Below are 19,406 nucleotides of genomic sequence, written 5' to 3' on the forward strand. Positions count from 1 at the left end.
AGATTTGAAAGTAGAGGGGGGAGGGGGAAATGCAAAATGCGAAAGAGATGCATGTGCTTAGTTTCATTTTTACTTTAAGCGAGGCGTGTATTTACGATGTGGTGGCATGATGATGTATGTCATTCACGTACTTTTACATATAACCCGTAATGAATTACTTAAGCCAAGAATGCTTAATCAAACAATATATATACAATATTACTCAAGAATTACTGAAATATTAAATACACAGTAACAACAACCACTGACTGTCTTCCAGCTATTTCCTCAAAAAATTCCAATAGGTTTGTCAGGGAAGGTTTCCTCTTTAGAAAATCTTGCTGACTTTGGCCTTTTATTTATCATGTGCCTCCAGGTACCATGAAACTTCATCCTTAGCAATAGACTCCAACATCTTTCCAACTGTTGATGACAGGCCAACTGGCCTATAATTTCCTTTCTTCTGTCTCCCTCCCTTCATAAAGAGTGGAATGACGTTTCTAATTTTCCAGTCCTTGGAGACCATTCAAGAATCTAGTGATAATTGAAAGATCATTACTATTGCCTCCACAATCTCTTCAGGCATCTCTTTCAGAACCATGAGGTGTTGTCCATCTGGTCCAAGACTTAACTACCTTCAGAATTTTCAGCTTCCCTAAAGCTTTCTCTTTAGTAATAGTAATAACACTCACTTCTGCTCCCTGATATTCTCGCATTTCTGGTGTTTCCAGCATCATTTCTTAGTGGCTTGATATCCACTCTCATCTCTCTTTTACTCTTTATATATTTGTAAAAACATTTTGTATCCTCTTTTTTTATTGGTTAGCTTACCTCCATATTTCATCTTTTCCCTGTTTGTGGGTTTTTCAGTTGCCTTCAGTTGCTTTTTAAAACTTTCTGAATCCTCTATCTTCCCACTAATTTTTGCAGTATTGTATGCCCTCCCTTTTGCTTTTATGCTGTCTTTGACTTCTTTTGTCAACCAAGGTTGCCTCCCTTTAGAATATTTCTTCATCTTTGGGAGGTAACTTTCCTGTAGCTTCTGAATTTCCCCCAGAAACACCAGCCATTGCTGTTCTTTTGTCATCCCTACTAGTATCTCCTTCCAATCAACTTTGGCCTGCTCCTCTCTCATGCCTCTGTAACTCTGTAACTCTGTAATCCACTGTAATACTCATACATTTGTTTTTCACTTCTCCCTCTCAAACTGCAGGGTGAATTCTAAGTAAGTGATCCTTTACCTTAAGCTTCCTATCAAATCTGTGTTGTTACATAACACCCAATCCGGAATAGCTGTTCCCTGAGTGAGCTCAACCACAAGCTGCTCTAAAAAGCAATCTCATACACATTATACAAATTCCCTCTCAGCACCAAAATGACTTTCCCAATCTTCCTGCATATTGAAATCCTCTGTGTTTGTCACAATTTCCCTCTTTCTGCATGCCTTTTCTAGTTCCTGTTGTAACTTGTAGCTCACCTGCTGGCTACTGTCCTCCCAACCCTTTAACCTACTCTAAAATCAATCTAACCTTTCCTCCTTTTTTCTACGATGAAGGGAAGGAAAGCCTTTATTCTACATTCAGCAGAGAAGAAGCTATTTACATTTAATATTGATTTAGATGGTGGGATGATGTCACAACCACCAATGATAGGAGGTGGGCGCCTTTATAAGCAGTGTACAAACCAAAAATACATTATTACCAATAGTTATTAAAGGTTAAGCAAGTGCACAAATATAGCAAATGTATTCCAGCTTAGAAAGACTTGAAGTCATTCAGTTTGGACTGAGATACCAGAAAAACTGAATGTAGTGATGATCCAGGGAGATGAGGTCAATGCTCCTGTACATTGATCGGGGACAGGAAATATTCAAACAGGCCAGTTTGTCTAAAGAAACTGGAGAAAACTTGGTGCAATGGCTATTCCAGGCCGTAGCTCAACCATGTTAGAAAGACATTTTTCTATATTTTAAGAGAAATGTATGGCCTCAGACATCTGTGCAAGTGTACTGTGCAAATTTACCTGAGTCGTCTCCTGAGGTTAATTGACAAGGTGAGACTCCACTAACTAGTGCAGCATCCTCAGGAAATTAAGAAGGCCCTTCGAGCCTGCACCGCCATTTTGAGATCGTGGCTGATCATCTACTATCAATACCCGGTTCCTGCCTTGTCCCCAACTCCCTTGATTCCCCTATCCATAAGATACCTATCTAGCTCCTTCTTGAAAGCATCCAGAGAACTGGCCTTCACTACCTTCCGAGGCAGTACATTCCAGACCCCTACAACTCTCTGGGAGAAGAAGTTTTTCCATAACTCTGTCCTAAATGACCTACCCCTTATTCTCAAACCATGCCCTCTGGTACTGGACTCTCCCAGCATCTGGAACATATTTCCTGCCTCTATCTTGTCCAATCCCTTAATAATCTTATATGTTGCAATCAGATCCCCTCTCAATCTCCTTAATTCCAGTGTGTACAAGCCCAGTCTCTCTAACCTCTCTGCGTAAGACAGTCCAGACATCCCAGGAATTAACCTCGAGAATTTACGCTGCACTTCCTCTACAGCCAGGATGTCCTTCCTTAACCCTGGAGACCAAAACTGTACACAATACTCCAGGTGTGGTCTCAACAGGGCTCTGTACAAATGCAAGAGGATTTCCTTGCTCTTGCACTCAATTCCCTTTGTAATAAAGGCCAACATTCCATTAGCCTTCTTCACTGCCTGCTGCACTTGCTCATTCACCTTCAGTGACTGATGAACAAGGACTCCTAGATCTCTTTGTATTTTTCCCTTACCTAACTCTACACCATTCAGATAATAATCTGCCTTCCTGTTCTTACTCCCAAAGTGGATAACCTCACACTTATTCACATTAAACATAATCTGCCAAGTATCTGCCCACTCACCCAGTCTATCCAAGTCACCCTGAATTCTCCTAACATCCTCATCACATGTCACACTGCCACCCAGCTTAGTATCATCAGCAAATTTGCTGATATTATTTTCAATGCCTTCATCCAAATCATTGACGTAAGTTGTAAACAGCCGTGGTCCCAATACCGAGCCCCGTGGCACCCCACTAGTCACCACCTGTCATTCCGAGAAACACCCATTCACCGCTACCCTTTGCTTTCTATCTGCCAACCAGTTTTCTATCCATGTCAATGTCTTCCCCCCGATGCCATGAGCTTTGATTTTACCCACCAATCTCCTATGTGGGACCTTATCAAATGTCTTCTGAAAATCGAGATACACTACATCCACTGGATCTCCCCCGTCTAACTTCCTGGTTACATCCTCGAAAAACTCCAATAGATTAGTCAAGCATGATTTACCCTTGGTAAATCCATGCTGTCTCGGCCCAATCCTATCACTGCTATCTAGATATGCCACTATTTCATCCTTAATAATGGACTCTAGCATCTTCCCCATCACCGATGTCAGGCTGACAGGTCGATAGTTCTCTGTTTTCTCCCTCCCTCCTTTCTTAAAAAGTGTGATAACATTAGCCATTCTCCAATCCTCAGGAACTGATCCTGAATCTAAGGACCATTGGAAAATGATTACCAATGCATCCGCAATTTCCAGGGCCACCTCCTGTAGTACCCTAGGGTGCAGACCATCTAGACCTGGGGATTTGTCAGCCTTCAGTCCCATCAGTCTTCTCATCACCGTTTCCTTCCTAATGTCAATCTGTTTCATTTCCTCTGTTACCCTATGTCCTTGGCCCATCCATACATCTGGGAGATTGCTTGTGTCTTCCTTAGTGAAAACAGATCTAAAGTACTCATTAAATTCTTCTGCCATTTCTCTGTTTCCCATAACAATTTTACCCAATTCATTCTTCAAGGGCCCAACATTGTTCTTAACTATCTTCTTTCTCTTCACATACCTAAAAAAGCTTTTGCTATCCTCCTTTATATTCCTGGCTAGCTTGCGTTCATACCTCATTTTTTCTCCCCGTATTGTCTTTTTAGTTAAGTTCTGTTGTTCCTTAAAAACTTCCCAATCATCTGTCCTCCCACTTACCTTAGCTCTGTCATACTATGTTGAAAAATAAATGTGCTAGGTTTTCTAAAATTTACTCCTTCTACCTTAGGTCACGAACTTATCAATCACCCCACGTAGTAAATAGAACAAAGCCATTTCCATTTCTAAACAAGTTTAACAAATGTCTGCTGGTTTTTTTTAGAAGTTAGTAAACATTTTTGGCGTTCACTTGGCAGAATTTTGAAACTGAGTGGTGTTGCAACAACAACCTTTCACTCAGCATCAGCAAGACCAAGGAATTTATGGCAGACTTCAGGAGCGAGAAGGCAGGAGAACGCACGCCATCCCCCACCGAGGGACCAGTGAGCAGTTTCAAGTTCCTGATGACCTATCCGGGGCCCAACACATTGTTGCAGTCAGCAGCTGTACTTCATGAAAAGTTTGAGGAGGTCACTGAGAACCTTTGCAAGTTCCCACAGGTGTACCGTGGAGATCACACTACCTGGTTGCATCACCACCTGCTGTGGCGGCTTCAGTGTACAGCATCGAAAGAGGCTGTAAATTATTGTGGACTCAGCCAAATCCATCATGGGCACAACCCTCCCTACCTCTGAGGACATCTTCAAGGGGCAGTCAAGTCAAGTCACTTTTATTGTCATTTCAACCATATCTGCTGGCGCAGTACATTGTAAAAATGAGACAATGTTTTTCAGGACCATGGTGTTACATGACACAGTACAAAAACTAGACTGAACTATGTAAAAAAAACAACACAGAGAAAGCTATACTAGACTACAGACCTACACTGGACTACATAAAATGCACAAAAACAGTTTAGGCATTACAATAAATAATAAACAGGACAGTAGGGCAAAGTGGCAGTCCAGGGTTTGGGTATTGCGGAGTCTGATAGCTTGGGGGAAGAAACTGTTACATAGTCTGGTCGTGAGAGCCTGAATGCTTCGGAGCCTTTTCCCGGATGGCAGGAAAGAGAAGAGATTGTATGAGGGGTGCATGGTGTCCTTCATAATGCTGTTTGCTTTGTGGATGCAGCGTGTAGTGTAAATATCTGTGATGGCAGGAAGAGAGACCCTGATGATCTTCTCAGCTGACCTCACTATCCGCTGCAGGGTCCTGCAACCCGAGATGGTGCAATTTCCAAACCAGGCAGTGATGCAGCTGCTCAGGATGCTCTCAATACAACCCCTGTAGAATGTGATGAGGATGGGGGGTGGGAGATGGACTTTCCTCAGCCTTCACAGAAAGTAGAGACGCTGCTGGGCTTTCTTTGCTATGGAGCTGGTGTTGAGGGACCAGGTGAGATTCTCCATCAGGGGAAAACCAAGAAATATGGTGCTCTTTATGATCTCTACCGAGGAGCCGTCGATGTTCAGCGGGGAGTGGTCACTCCGTGCCCTCCTGAAGTCAACAACCATCTCTTTTGTTTCGTTCACATTCAGAGACAGGTCGTTGGCTCTGCACCAGTCTGTTAGCCGCTGCGCCTCCTCTCTGTAAACTGACTCGTCATTCTTGCTGATGAGACCCACCATGCTCTTGTCATCGGCGAACTTGATGATGTGGTTCAAGCTGTGTGTTGAAGCACAGTCATGGGTCAGCAGAGTGAACAGCAGTGGACTGAGCACACAGCCCTGGGGGGCCCCCGTTCTCAGTGTGATGGTGTTGGAGATGCTGCTCCCGATCCGGACTGACTGAGATCTCCCAGTCAGGAAGTCTAGGATCCAGTTGCAGAGGGAGGTGTTCAGGCCCAGTAGGCTCAGCTTTCCAATCAGTTTCTGAGGGATGATTGTGTTGAATGCTGAACTGAAGACTATGAATGGCATCCAAACATATGTGTCATTTTTGTCCAGGTGGGTTAGGGCCAGGTGGAGGGTGGTGGCAATGGCGTCATCTGTTGAGCGGTTGGGACGGTACGCAAACTGCAGGGGGTCCAATGAGGGGGGCAGCAGGGTCTTGATATGCCTCATGACAAGCCTCTCGAAACACTTCATGATGATGGATGTGAGTGCAATGGACGGTAGTCATTTAGGTAGGACACTGAAGACTTCTTCAGCATGGGGACGATGGTGGTGGCCTTGAAGCACGTTGGAACAGTGGTGCTGCTCAGGGAGATGTTAAAGATGTCAGTGAGAACATCTGCTAGCTGGTCTGCACACCCCTGAGCACTCTACCAGGAATGTTGTCTGGTCCAGCAGCCTTCCGTGGGTTGACCCTGCACAGGGTTCTTCTCACATCGGCCACGGTGAGACACAGCACCCGGTCATTTGTAGGAGGACTTCCTCAGCGCCAAGTCATTTTCCGCCTCAAACCAGGCGTAGAAGTTATTCAGCGCATCTGGGAGGGAGGCATCACCTGCACAGTCAGGTGATGTTGTCCTGAAATTGGTGATGTCCTGGATGCCCTTCCACATGGGCTGTGTGTCGCCGCTGTCCTGGAAGCGGCTGTGGATTCGCTGGGCGTGTGCACACTTTGCTCCTGTGATGGCCCGGGACAGTTTGATCCTTGCCGTTATAGCTGCCTTCTCGCCTGATCTGAAGACTCAAGAAGGCAGCATCCATTGTGAAAGACCCTCACTATCACATGCCCTCTTTTCATTAGGGAGGAGGCGAAGGTACATCAATGTTTTCGGAACAGGTTCTTCCCCTCTGACCTCAGGTTTATGAATGGTCCATGAATATAAGAACACTAACTTTTATTCCTCTTCTGCACTATTGATTTTTTGTAACTTAATGGTAATTTATTATGTCTGCACTCTTCTGCAAAACAACAAATTTCATGACGAGCTGCAGTGATAATAAATCTGATTGTGACCCAAACTGAGATGGAATTAACACCCACTCAATTATTAATCCAATTTTAATATTTTTTTAGGTTGACATCTTTAAGAGGTAAAATAAGACAGTGTTGAGTCATGGCTCAAATTATCAATGAGCTCACTGACTGACAGAACAGGCTTAAGTGGCTGAATAATTTGCTCCTGTTCTTTAGTTCTAAGACGATGAAGTGCCCTGAACTCATATAACAAATGTAGGAACCCTAGTGGATTACAGTGCCGAGCTTTGAGCACATTATTCACACTAGCACTCAAGTGCAGGACTGAGAGTATGTTTGCTGTGTTGGAGTGTGGTATTTTATTGGTATCAGTGCCCCAACCAACTTCTCAACTTCTATGCAATGTCCAGTTACACCATTCAGAAAAGGCAAAGTTCCCCAATGTTTACCAACAGCACTGAAGTCTCATAATTGGGAATTATCTCATTGATTTTCTGTGCTGTCCTCCAAGAGGACCTCAACTTTGACGTGGTTTGACGTCTGCGTGCCTCAATGACCCGGATCGCTCAGGCCAAAGAGTAGAGGACAGAATAAGAATGGACACCGGCCCTGCAGCTTTGAGGGCTCAGCTCGGGGCTAACAACCCTGACTGGTAAAACAAGATTGTTACGGATATAGCAATAAAGAATGCTTCTATATCTGAGCACGATAGTATTCCTGAATCTTCACCTGACTGATAGTAGCAAAAATAGAGAGGAAGCTGCTAGCATGATGAAGGAAGCCCTGAACATCGCTAGAGATGGAGGTCCTTCATTACAGCCCTAAATGCCAGCAGCATAATGGGTAGTAAGTAACTTTCTGTACCGTGCAGAAGTATCAAGATGTTCAACTGTAGCCAATCACCAGCACTGAAGCATTGTTGCACTGGGTGTTTTATTGGTTGAACCAGCACCCCAATACCAGGATCTTCCAATGGACAGCATCACAGGGACTGCAGGGCAGTCGATTCAGACACTTCCATCATGGGCACGACCATCCCCACCATGAAGAATATCATCAAGAGGTGATACTTCAAGGAGGTGACACCCATCATTAATGACCCTCACTATCAGGGGCATGCCCTCTTCTCATTTATACCATCAGGGAGGCAGTACGGGAGCCTGAAGACACACACTCAATGTTTTTGGAACAGTTTCTTCCCCTCCACCATCAGACGTAAGTTTGGTCCATGAACCCATGAACACTACATTGTTGTTCCTTTTCTGCACAATTTATTTGCTCTTTGTAACTTGTAGTAATATTTGTCTATTGCACTGTACTGCTGCTGCAAAGCAGCACGTCTCACCACATAATTCAGAGATTATGATTCTCATTCTGAAAGAGACTTGTATTCCTTGGAAAAAGCAAACATCATTACCCCAAACCAGGTCTGAACTAGCTTCAGGATGGTTCACACACACACAAAGGTCATTACCCCAAACCAGGTGTGAACTAGCTTTAGGATAGTTTACACTCACAAAGGTCATTACCCCAAACCAGGTCTGAACTAGTTGAAGAATGGTTTACACACACAAAGGTCATTACCCCAAACCAGGTCTGAACTAGCTTCAGGATGGTTCACACACACCAAGGTCATTACCCCAAACCAGGTCTGAACTCGTTGAAGAAAGGTTTACACACACAAAGGTCATTACCCCAAACCAGGTCTGAACTAGATTCAGGATGGTTCACACACACAAAGATCATTACCCCAAACCAGGTCTGAACTAGCTTCATGATGGTTCACACACACAAAGGTCATTACCCCAAACCAGGTCTGAACTAGCTTTAGGATAGTTTACACTCACAAAGGTCATTACCCCAAACCAGGTCTGAACTAGTTGAAGAAAGGTTTACACACACAAAGGTCATTACCCAAACCAGGTCTGAACTAGCTTCAGGATGGTTCACACACACAAAGGTCATTACCCCAAACCAGGTCTGAACTAGTTGAAGAATGGTTCACACTCACAAAGGTCATTACCCCAAACCAGGTCTGAACTAGCTTCAGGATGGTTCACAGTCACAAAGGTCATTACCCCAAACCAGGTCTGAACTAGCTTCAGGATGATTCACACTCACAAAGGTCATTACCCCAAACCAGGTCTGAACTAGTTGAAGAATGGTTTACACACACAAAGGTCATTACCCAAACCAGGTGTGAACTAGCTTCAGGATGGTTTACACACACAAAGGTCATTACCCCAAACCAGGTCTGAACTAGCTTCAGGATGGTTCACAGTCACAAAGGTCATTACCCCAAACCAGGTCTGAACTAGCTTCAGGATGATTCACACTCACAAAGGTCATTACCCCAAACCAGGTCTGAACTAGTTGAAGAATGGTTTACACACACAAAGGTCATTACCCAAACCAGGTCTGAACTAGCTTCAGGATGGTTCACACACACCAAGGTCATTACCCCAAACCAGGTCTGAACTAGCTTCAGGATGGTTCACACACACAAAGGTCATTACCCCAAACCAGGTCTGAACTAGCTTCAGGACGGTTTACACACACCAAGGTCATTACCCCAAACCAGGTCTGAACTAGTTGAAGAATGGTTTACACACACAAAGGTCATTACCCAAACCAGGTCTGAACTAGCTTCAGGATGGTTCACACACACCAAGGTCATTACCCCAAACCAGGTCTGAACTAGCTTCAGGTTGTTTCACACACACAAAGGTCATTACCCCAAACCAGGTCTGAACTAGATTCAGGATGGTTCACACACACAAAGATCATTACCCCAAACCAGGTCTGAACTAGCTTCATGATGGTTCACACACACAAAGGTCATTACCCCAAACCAGGTCTGAACTAGCTTTAGGATAGTTTACACTCACAAAGGTCATTACCCCAAACCAGGTCTGAACTAGTTGAAGAAAGGTTTACACACACAAAGGTCATTACCCAAACCAGGTCTGAACTAGCTTCAGGATGGTTCACACACACAAAGGTCATTACCCCAAACCAGGTCTGAACTAGTTGAAGAATGGTTCACACTCACAAAGGTCATTACCCCAAACCAGGTCTGAACTAGCTTCAGGATGGTTCACAGTCACAAAGGTCATTACCCCAAACCAGGTCTGAACTAGCTTCAGGATGATTCACACTCACAAAGGTCATTACCCCAAACCAGGTCTGAACTAGTTGAAGAATGGTTTACACACACAAAGGTCATTACCCAAACCAGGTGTGAACTAGCTTCAGGATGGTTTACACACACAAAGGTCATTACCCCAAACCAGGTCTGAACTAGCTTCAGGATGGTTCACAGTCACAAAGGTCATTACCCCAAACCAGGTCTGAACTAGCTTCAGGATGATTCACACTCACAAAGGTCATTACCCCAAACCAGGTCTGAACTAGTTGAAGAATGGTTTACACACACAAAGGTCATTACCCAAACCAGGTCTGAACTAGCTTCAGGATGGTTCACACACACAAAGGTCATTACCCCAAACCAGGTCTGAACTAGTTGAAGAATGGTTCACACTCACAAAGGTCATTACCCCAAACCAGGTCTGAACTAGCTTCAGGATGGTTCACAGTCACAAAGGTCATTACCCCAAACCAGGTCTGAACTAGCTTCAGGATGATTCACACTCACAAAGGTCATTACCCCAAACCAGGTCTGAACTAGTTGAAGAATGGTTTACACACACAAAGGTCATTACCCAAACCAGGTGTGAACTAGCTTCAGGATGGTTTACACACACAAAGGTCATTACCCCAAACCAGGTCTGAACTAGCTTCAGGATGGTTCACAGTCACAAAGGTCATTACCCCAAACCAGGTCTGAACTAGCTTCAGGATGATTCACACTCACAAAGGTCATTACCCCAAACCAGGTCTGAACTAGTTGAAGAATGGTTTACACACACAAAGGTCATTACCCAAACCAGGTCTGAACTAGCTTCAGGATGGTTCACACACACCAAGGTCATTACCCCAAACCAGGTCTGAACTAGCTTCAGGATGGTTCACACACACAAAGGTCATTACCCCAAACCAGGTCTGAACTAGCTTCAGGACGGTTTACACACACCAAGGTCATTACCCCAAACCAGGTCTGAACTAGTTGAAGAATGGTTTACACACACAAAGGTCAATACCCAAACCAGGTCTGAACTAGCTTCAGGATGGTTCACACACACCAAGGTCATTACCCCAAACCAGGTCTGAACTAGCTTCAGGTTGTTTCACACACACCAAGGTCATTACCCCAAACCAGGTCTGAACTAGCTTCAGGTTGTTTCACACACACCAAAGTCATTACCCCAAACCAGGTCTGAACTAGCTTCAGGATGGTTCACACACACCAAGGTCATTACCCCAAACCAGGTCTGAACTAGCTTCAGGATGGTTCACACACACCAAGGTCATTACCCCAAACCAGGTCTGAACTAGTTGAAGAAAGGTTTACACACACAAAGGTCATTACCCCAAACCAGGTCTGAACTAGCTTCAGGATGGTTCACACACACCAAGGTCATTACCCCAAACCAGGTCTGAACTAGCTTCAGGTTGTTTCACACACACCAAGGTCATTACCCCAAACCAGGTCTGAACTAGCTTCAGGTTGTTTCACACACACCAAGGTCATTACCCCAAACCAGGTCTGAACTAGCTTCAGGATGGTTCACACACACCAAGGTCATTACCCCAAACCAGATCTGAACTCGTTGAAGAATGGTTTACACACACAAAGGTCATTACCCCAAACCAGGTCTGAACTAGCTTCAGGATGGTTCACACACACAAAGGTCATTACCCCAAACCAGGTCTGAACTAGCTTCAGGATGGTTCACACACACACAAAGGTCATTACCCCAAACCAGGTGTGAACTAGCTTCAGGATGGTTCACACACACCAAGCTCATTACCCCAAACCAGGTCTGAACTCGTTGAAGAAAGGTTTACATACACAAAGGTCATTACCCCAAACCAGGTCTGAACTAGCTTCAGGATGGTTCACACCCACAAAGGTCATTACCCCAAACCAGGTCTGAACTAGCTTCAGGATGGTTCACACACACCAAGGTCATTACCCCAAACCAGGTCTGAACTAGCTTCAGGATGGTTCACACACACGCAAAGATCATTACCCCAAACCAGGTGTGAACTAGCTTCAGGATGGTTCACACACACCAAGGTCATTACCCCAAACCAGGTCTGAACTCGTTGAAGAAAGGTTTACACACACAAAGGTCATTACCCAAACCAGGTCTGAACTAGCTTCAGGATGGTTTACACACACAAAGGTTATTACCCCAAACCAGGTCTGAACTAGCTTCAGGATGGTTCACACACACAAAGGTCATTACCCCAAACCAGGTCTGAACTAGCTTCATGATGGTTCACACACACAAAGGTCATTACCCCAAACCAGGTCTGAACTAGCTTTAGGATAGTTTACACTCACAAAGGTCATTACCCCAAACCAGGTCTGAACTAGTTGAAGAATGGTTTACACTCACAAAGGTCATTACCCCAAACCAGGTCTGAACTAGTTGAAGAATGGTTTACACTCACAAAGGTCATTACCCCAAACCAGGTCTGAACTAGTTGAAGAATGGTTTACACACACAAAGGTCATTACCACAAACCAGCTCTGAACTAGCTTCAGGTTGTTTCACACACACCAAGGTCATTACCCCAAACCAGGTCTGAACTAGCTTCAGGATGGTTCACACACACCAAGGTCATTACCCCAAACCAGATCTGAACTCGTTGAAGAATGGTTTACACACACAAAGGTCATTACCCCAAACCAGGTCTGAACTAGCTTCAGGATGGTTCACACACACAAAGGTCATTACCCCAAACCAGGTCTGAACTAGCTTCAGGATGGTTCACACACACACAAAGGTCATTACCCCAAACCAGGTGTGAACTAGCTTCAGGATGGTTCACACACACCAAGCTCATTACCCCAAACCAGGTCTGAACTCGTTGAAGAAAGGTTTACATACACAAAGGTCATTACCCCAAACCAGGTCTGAACTAGCTTCAGGATGGTTCACACCCACAAAGGTCATTACCCCAAACCAGGTCTGAACTAGCTTCAGGATGGTTCACACACACCAAGGTCATTACCCCAAACCAGGTCTGAACTCGTTGAAGAAAGGTTTACACACACAAAGGTCATTACCCCAAACCAGGTGTGAACTAGCTTCAGGATGGTTCACACACACCAAGGTCATTACCCCAAACCAGGTCTGAACTAGCTTCAGGTTGTTTCACACACACCAAGGTCATTACCCCAAACCAGGTCTGAACTAGCTTCAGGATGGTTCACACACACCAAGGTCATTACCCCAAACCAGATCTGAACTCGTTGAAGAATGGTTTACACACACAAAGGTCATTACCCCAAACCAGGTCTGAACTAGCTTCAGGATGGTTCACACACACAAAGGTCATTACCCCAAACCAGGTCTGAACTAGCTTCAGGATGGTTCACACACACACAAAGGTCATTACCCCAAACCAGGTGTGAACTAGCTTCAGGATGGTTCACACACACCAAGCTCATTACCCCAAACCAGGTCTGAACTCGTTGAAGAAAGGTTTACATACACAAAGGTCATTACCCCAAACCAGGTCTGAACTAGCTTCAGGATGGTTCACACCCACAAAGGTCATTACCCCAAACCAGGTCTGAACTAGCTTCAGGATGGTTCACACACACCAAGGTCATTACCCCAAACCAGGTCTGAACTAGCTTCAGGTTGTTTCACACACACCAAGGTCATTACCCCAAACCAGGTCTGAACTAGCTTCAGGATGGTTCACACACACCAAGGTCATTACCCCAAACCAGATCTGAACTCGTTGAAGAATGGTTTACACACACAAAGGTCATTACCCCAAACCAGGTCTGAACTAGCTTCAGGATGGTTCACACACACAAAGGTCATTACCCCAAACCAGGTCTGAACTAGCTTCAGGATGGTTCACACACACACAAAGGTCATTACCCCAAACCAGGTGTGAACTAGCTTCAGGATGGTTCACACACACCAAGCTCATTACCCCAAACCAGGTCTGAACTCGTTGAAGAAAGGTTTACATACACAAAGGTCATTACCCCAAACCAGGTCTGAACTAGCTTCAGGATGGTTCACACCCACAAAGGTCATTACCCCAAACCAGGTCTGAACTAGCTTCAGGATGGTTCACACACACCAAGGTCATTACCCCAAACCAGGTCTGAACTAGCTTCAGGATGGTTCACACACACGCAAAGATCATTACCCCAAACCAGGTGTGAACTAGCTTCAGGATGGTTCACACACACCAAGGTCATTACCCCAAACCAGGTCTGAACTAGCTTCAGGTTGTTTCACACACACCAAGGTCATTACCCCAAACCAGGTCTGAACTAGCTTCAGGATGGTTCACACACACCAAGGTCATTACCCCAAACCAGATCTGAACTCATTGAAGAATGGTTTACACACACAAAGGTCATTACCCCAAACCAGGTCTGAACTAGCTTCAGGATGGTTCACACACACAAAGGTCATTACCCCAAACCAGGTCTGAACTAGCTTCAGGATGGTTCACACACACACAAAGGTCATTACCCCAAACCAGGTGTGAACTAGCTTCAGGATGGTTCACACACACCAAGCTCATTACCCCAAACCAGGTCTGAACTCGTTGAAGAAAGGTTTACATACACAAAGGTCATTACCCCAAACCAGGTCTGAACTAGCTTCAGGATGGTTCACACCCACAAAGGTCATTACCCCAAACCAGGTCTGAACTAGCTTCAGGATGGTTCACACACACCAAGGTCATTACCCCAAACCAGGTCTGAACTAGCTTCAGGATGGTTCACACACACGCAAAGATCATTACCCCAAACCAGGTGTGAACTAGCTTCAGGATGGTTCACACACACCAAGGTCATTACCCCAAACCAGGTCTGAACTCGTTGAAGAAAGGTTTACACACACAAAGGTCATTACCCAAACCAGGTCTGAACTAGCTTCAGGATGGTTTACACACACAAAGGTTATTACCCCAAACCAGGTCTGAACTAGCTTCAGGATGGTTCACACACACAAAGGTCATTACCCCAAACCAGGTCTGAACTAGCTTCATGATGGTTCACACACACAAAGGTCATTACCCCAAACCAGGTCTGAACTAGCTTTAGGATAGTTTACACTCACAAAGGTCATTACCCCAAACCAGGTCTGAACTAGTTGAAGAATGGTTTACACTCACAAAGGTCATTACCCCAAACCAGGTCTGAACTAGTTGAAGAATGGTTTACACTCACAAAGGTCATTACCCCAAACCAGGTCTGAACTAGTTGAAGAATGGTTTACACACACAAAGGTCATTACCACAAACCAGCTCTGAACTAGCTTCAGGTTGTTTCACACACACCAAGGTCATTACCCCAAACCAGGTCTGAACTAGCTTCAGGATGGTTCACACACACCAAGGTCATTACCCCAAACCAGATCTGAACTCGTTGAAGAATGGTTTACACACACAAAGGTCATTACCCCAAACCAGGTCTGAACTAGCTTCAGGATGGTTCACACACACAAAGGTCATTACCCCAAACCAGGTCTGAACTAGCTTCAGGATGGTTCACACACACACAAAGGTCATTACCCCAAACCAGGTGTGAACTAGCTTCAGGATGGTTCACACACACCAAGCTCATTACCCCAAACCAGGTCTGAACTCGTTGAAGAAAGGTTTACATACACAAAGGTCATTACCCCAAACCAGGTCTGAACTAGCTTCAGGATGGTTCACACCCACAAAGGTCATTACCCCAAACCAGGTCTGAACTAGCTTCAGGATGGTTCACACACACCAAGGTCATTACCCCAAACCAGGTCTGAACTCGTTGAAGAAAGGTTTACACACACAAAGGTCATTACCCCAAACCAGGTGTGAACTAGCTTCAGGATGGTTCACACACACCAAGGTCATTACCCCAAACCAGGTCTGAACTCGTTGAAGAAAGGTTTACACACACAAAGGTCATTACCCAAACCAGGTCTGAACTAGCTTCAGGATGGTTTACACACACAAAGGTTATTACCCCAAACCAGGTCTGAACTAGCTTCAGGATGGTTCACACACACAAAGGTCATTACCCCAAACCAGGTCTGAACTAGCTTCATGATGGTTCACACACACAAAGGTCATTACCCCAAACCAGGTCTGAACTAGCTTTAGGATAGTTTACACTCACAAAGGTCATTACCCCAAACCAGGTCTGAACTAGTTGAAGAATGGTTTACACTCACAAAGGTCATTACCCCAAACCAGGTCTGAACTAGTTGAAGAATGGTTTACACTCACAAAGGTCATTACCCCAAACCAGGTCTGAACTAGTTGAAGAATGGTTTACACACACAAAGGTCATTACCACAAACCAGCTCTGAACTAGCTTCAGGATGGTTCACACACACAAAGGTCATTACCCCAAACCAGGTCTGAACTAGCTTCAGGATGATTCACACTCACAAAGGTCATTACCCCAAACCAGGTCTGAACTAGTTGAAGAATGGTTTACACACACAAAGGTCATTACCCCAAACCAGGTCTGAACTAGCTTCAGGATGGTTCACACACACCAAGGTCATTACCCCAAACCAGGTCTGAACTAGCTTCAGGATGGTTCACACACACACAAAGGTCATTACCCCAAACCAGGTGTGAACTAGCTTCAGGATGGTTCACACACACCAAGGTCATTACCCCAAACCAGGTCTGAACTCGTTGAAGAAAGGTTTACACACACAAAGGTCATTACCCCAAACCAGGTCTGAACTAGATTCAGGATGGTTCACACACACAAAGGTCATTACCCCAAACCAGGTCTGAACTAGCTTCAGGATGATTCACACACACAAAGGTCATTACCCCAAACCAGGTCTGAACTAGCGTTAGGATAGTTTACACGCACAAAGGTCATTACCCCAAACCAGGTCTGAACTCGTTGAAGAAAGGTTGACACACACAAAGGTCATTACCCAAACCAGGTCTGAACTAGCATCAGGATGGTTCACACACACAAAGGTCATTACCCCAAACCAGGTCTGAACTAGCTTCAGGATGTTTCACACAGACAAACGTCATTACCCCAAACCAGGTCTGAACTATCTTCAGGATGGTTCACACCCACAAAGGTCAATACCCCAAACCAGGTCTGAACTATCTTCAGGATGGTTCACACCCACAAAGGTCAATACCCCAAACCAGGTCTGAACTAGCTTCAGGATGGTTCACACACACCAAGGTCATTACCCCAAACCAGGTCTGAACTCGTTGAAGAAAGGTTTACACACACAAAGGTCATTACCCAAACCAGGTCTGAACTAGCTTCAGGATGGTTTACACACACAAAGGTTATTACCCCAAACCAGGTCTGAACTAGCTTCAGGATGGTTCACACACACAAAGGTCATTACCCCAAACCAGGTCTGAACTAGCTTCATGATGGTTCACACACACAAAGGTCATTACCCCAAACCAGGTCTGAACTAGCTTTAGGATAGTTTACACTCACAAAGGTCATTACCCCAAACCAGGTCTGAACTAGTTGAAGAATGGTTTACACTCACAAAGGTCATTACCCCAAACCAGGTCTGAACTAGTTGAAGAATGGTTTACACTCACAAAGGTCATTACCCCAAACCAGGTCTGAACTAGTTGAAGAATGGTTTACACACACAAAGGTCATTACCACAAACCAGCTCTGAACTAGCTTCAGGATGGTTCACACACACAAAGGTCATTACCCCAAACCAGGTCTGAACTAGCTTCAGGATGATTCACACTCACAAAGGTCATTACCCCAAACCAGGTCTGAACTAGTTGAAGAATGGTTTACACACACAAAGGTCATTACCCCAAACCAGGTCTGAACTAGCTTCAGGATGGTTCACACACACCAAGGTCATTACCCCAAACCAGGTCTGAACTAGCTTCAGGATGGTTCACACACACAAAGGTCATTACCCCAAACCAGGTGTGAACTAGCTTCAGGATGGTTCACACACACCAAGGTCATTACCCCAAACCAGGTCTGAACTCGTTGAAGAAAGGTTTACACACACAAAGGTCATTACCCCAAACCAGGTCTGAACTAGATTCAGGATGGTTCACACACACAAAGGTCATTACCCCAAACCAGGTCTGAACTAGCTTCAGGATGATTCACACACACAAAGGTCATTACCCCAAACCAGGTCTGAACTAGCGTTAGGATAGTTTACACGCACAAAGGTCATTACCCCAAACCAGGTCTGAACTCGTTGAAGAAAGGTTGACACACACAAAGGTCATTACCCAAACCAGGTCTGAACTAGCATCAGGATGGTTCACACACACAAAGGTCATTACCCCAAACCAGGTCTGAACTAGCTTCAGGATGTTTCACACAGACAAACGTCATTACCCCAAACCAGGTCTGAACTATCTTCAGGATGGTTCACACCCACAAAGGTCAATACCCCAAACCAGGTCTGAACTAGCTTCAGGATGGTTCACACACACAAAGGTCATTACCCCAAACCAGGTCTGAACTAGCTTTAGAATGGTTTACCCACACAAAGGCAGGATCTGTACATTTCTGTCCTTGTCCTCTCTGAGTGTAACAACTCTTCCAATACTTCACTGGTTTGCGAGGGGCTTGAAGCACCCAAAGGGGCATTCCCCATGGCAGTTAAGGAGCAGCTCATTGAAGGAAGAGAGTGGCAGAGATCTCAGTGGGTGTGGAGGTCCTGGGCAGTGAATTTCAGGCTAGTAGATCTGCTGTTCCAGTACAGGAAAAGCCTGGCAGAAGGTGACTCCAGTTTTCTTCTCCAGATGGGAGAAGCTGAATGATACAACTCCTGAATAAATTTCATGCCTTTCAGGATATGTTGGGATGTGTTGCAAAGAACAGAAATTGTGGAACACCCATCCAGGGGTGGTGGTAAAGGACATTTAAGAAACTATTAGATATAGACACTGGAATAAAAACACCCACACACAACAAATGCAGACAGACAACCAATGTGCAAAAGACAAGAAACTGTGCAAATAGAAAACAGAGAAAAAAGTAATAATAATAAACAAATAAACAATGAATATTGAGAACGTGAGGTGAGTGTTTGAAAGTGAGGCCATAGGTTGTAGGATCAATTCAGTGCTGTGGTGAGTGAAGTTATTCCCTCTGGTTCAGAAGCCTGATGGTTGAGGGGTGATCACTGTTCCTGACCCTGGTGATGTGCGACGTAAGGCTCCTGAGCCTCCTTCCAGATGGCAGCAGTGAGGTGAGGGGGTGGCCCGAATTTCTTTGCAGCTGTCTTTCACTGTACTTGACAATAAGCTCGATTTGACTCAGGTTTTACTCAAGTTTTAGATTGCTTAATGTCACTTCCTGTAACAAGTCTAAGGAGGGCAAAACAATTGTTACTCCAGATCCAATGCAACAAAAAAAACCCTCAAAAGTTAAAGAACACAACAATAATAATAGAAAACACACCATAAATCTGTGAATTTTGTTCCCACGAGCGGCTGTGAAGGCCAAGTCATTGTGTGTATTTAAGGCAGAGATAGATAGTTTCTTGATTA

The sequence above is a fragment of the Hypanus sabinus genome, chromosome 30, assembly GCF_030144855.1.
Source record: "Hypanus sabinus isolate sHypSab1 chromosome 30, sHypSab1.hap1, whole genome shotgun sequence".
Taxonomy (NCBI): Eukaryota; Metazoa; Chordata; class Chondrichthyes; order Myliobatiformes; family Dasyatidae; genus Hypanus; species Hypanus sabinus.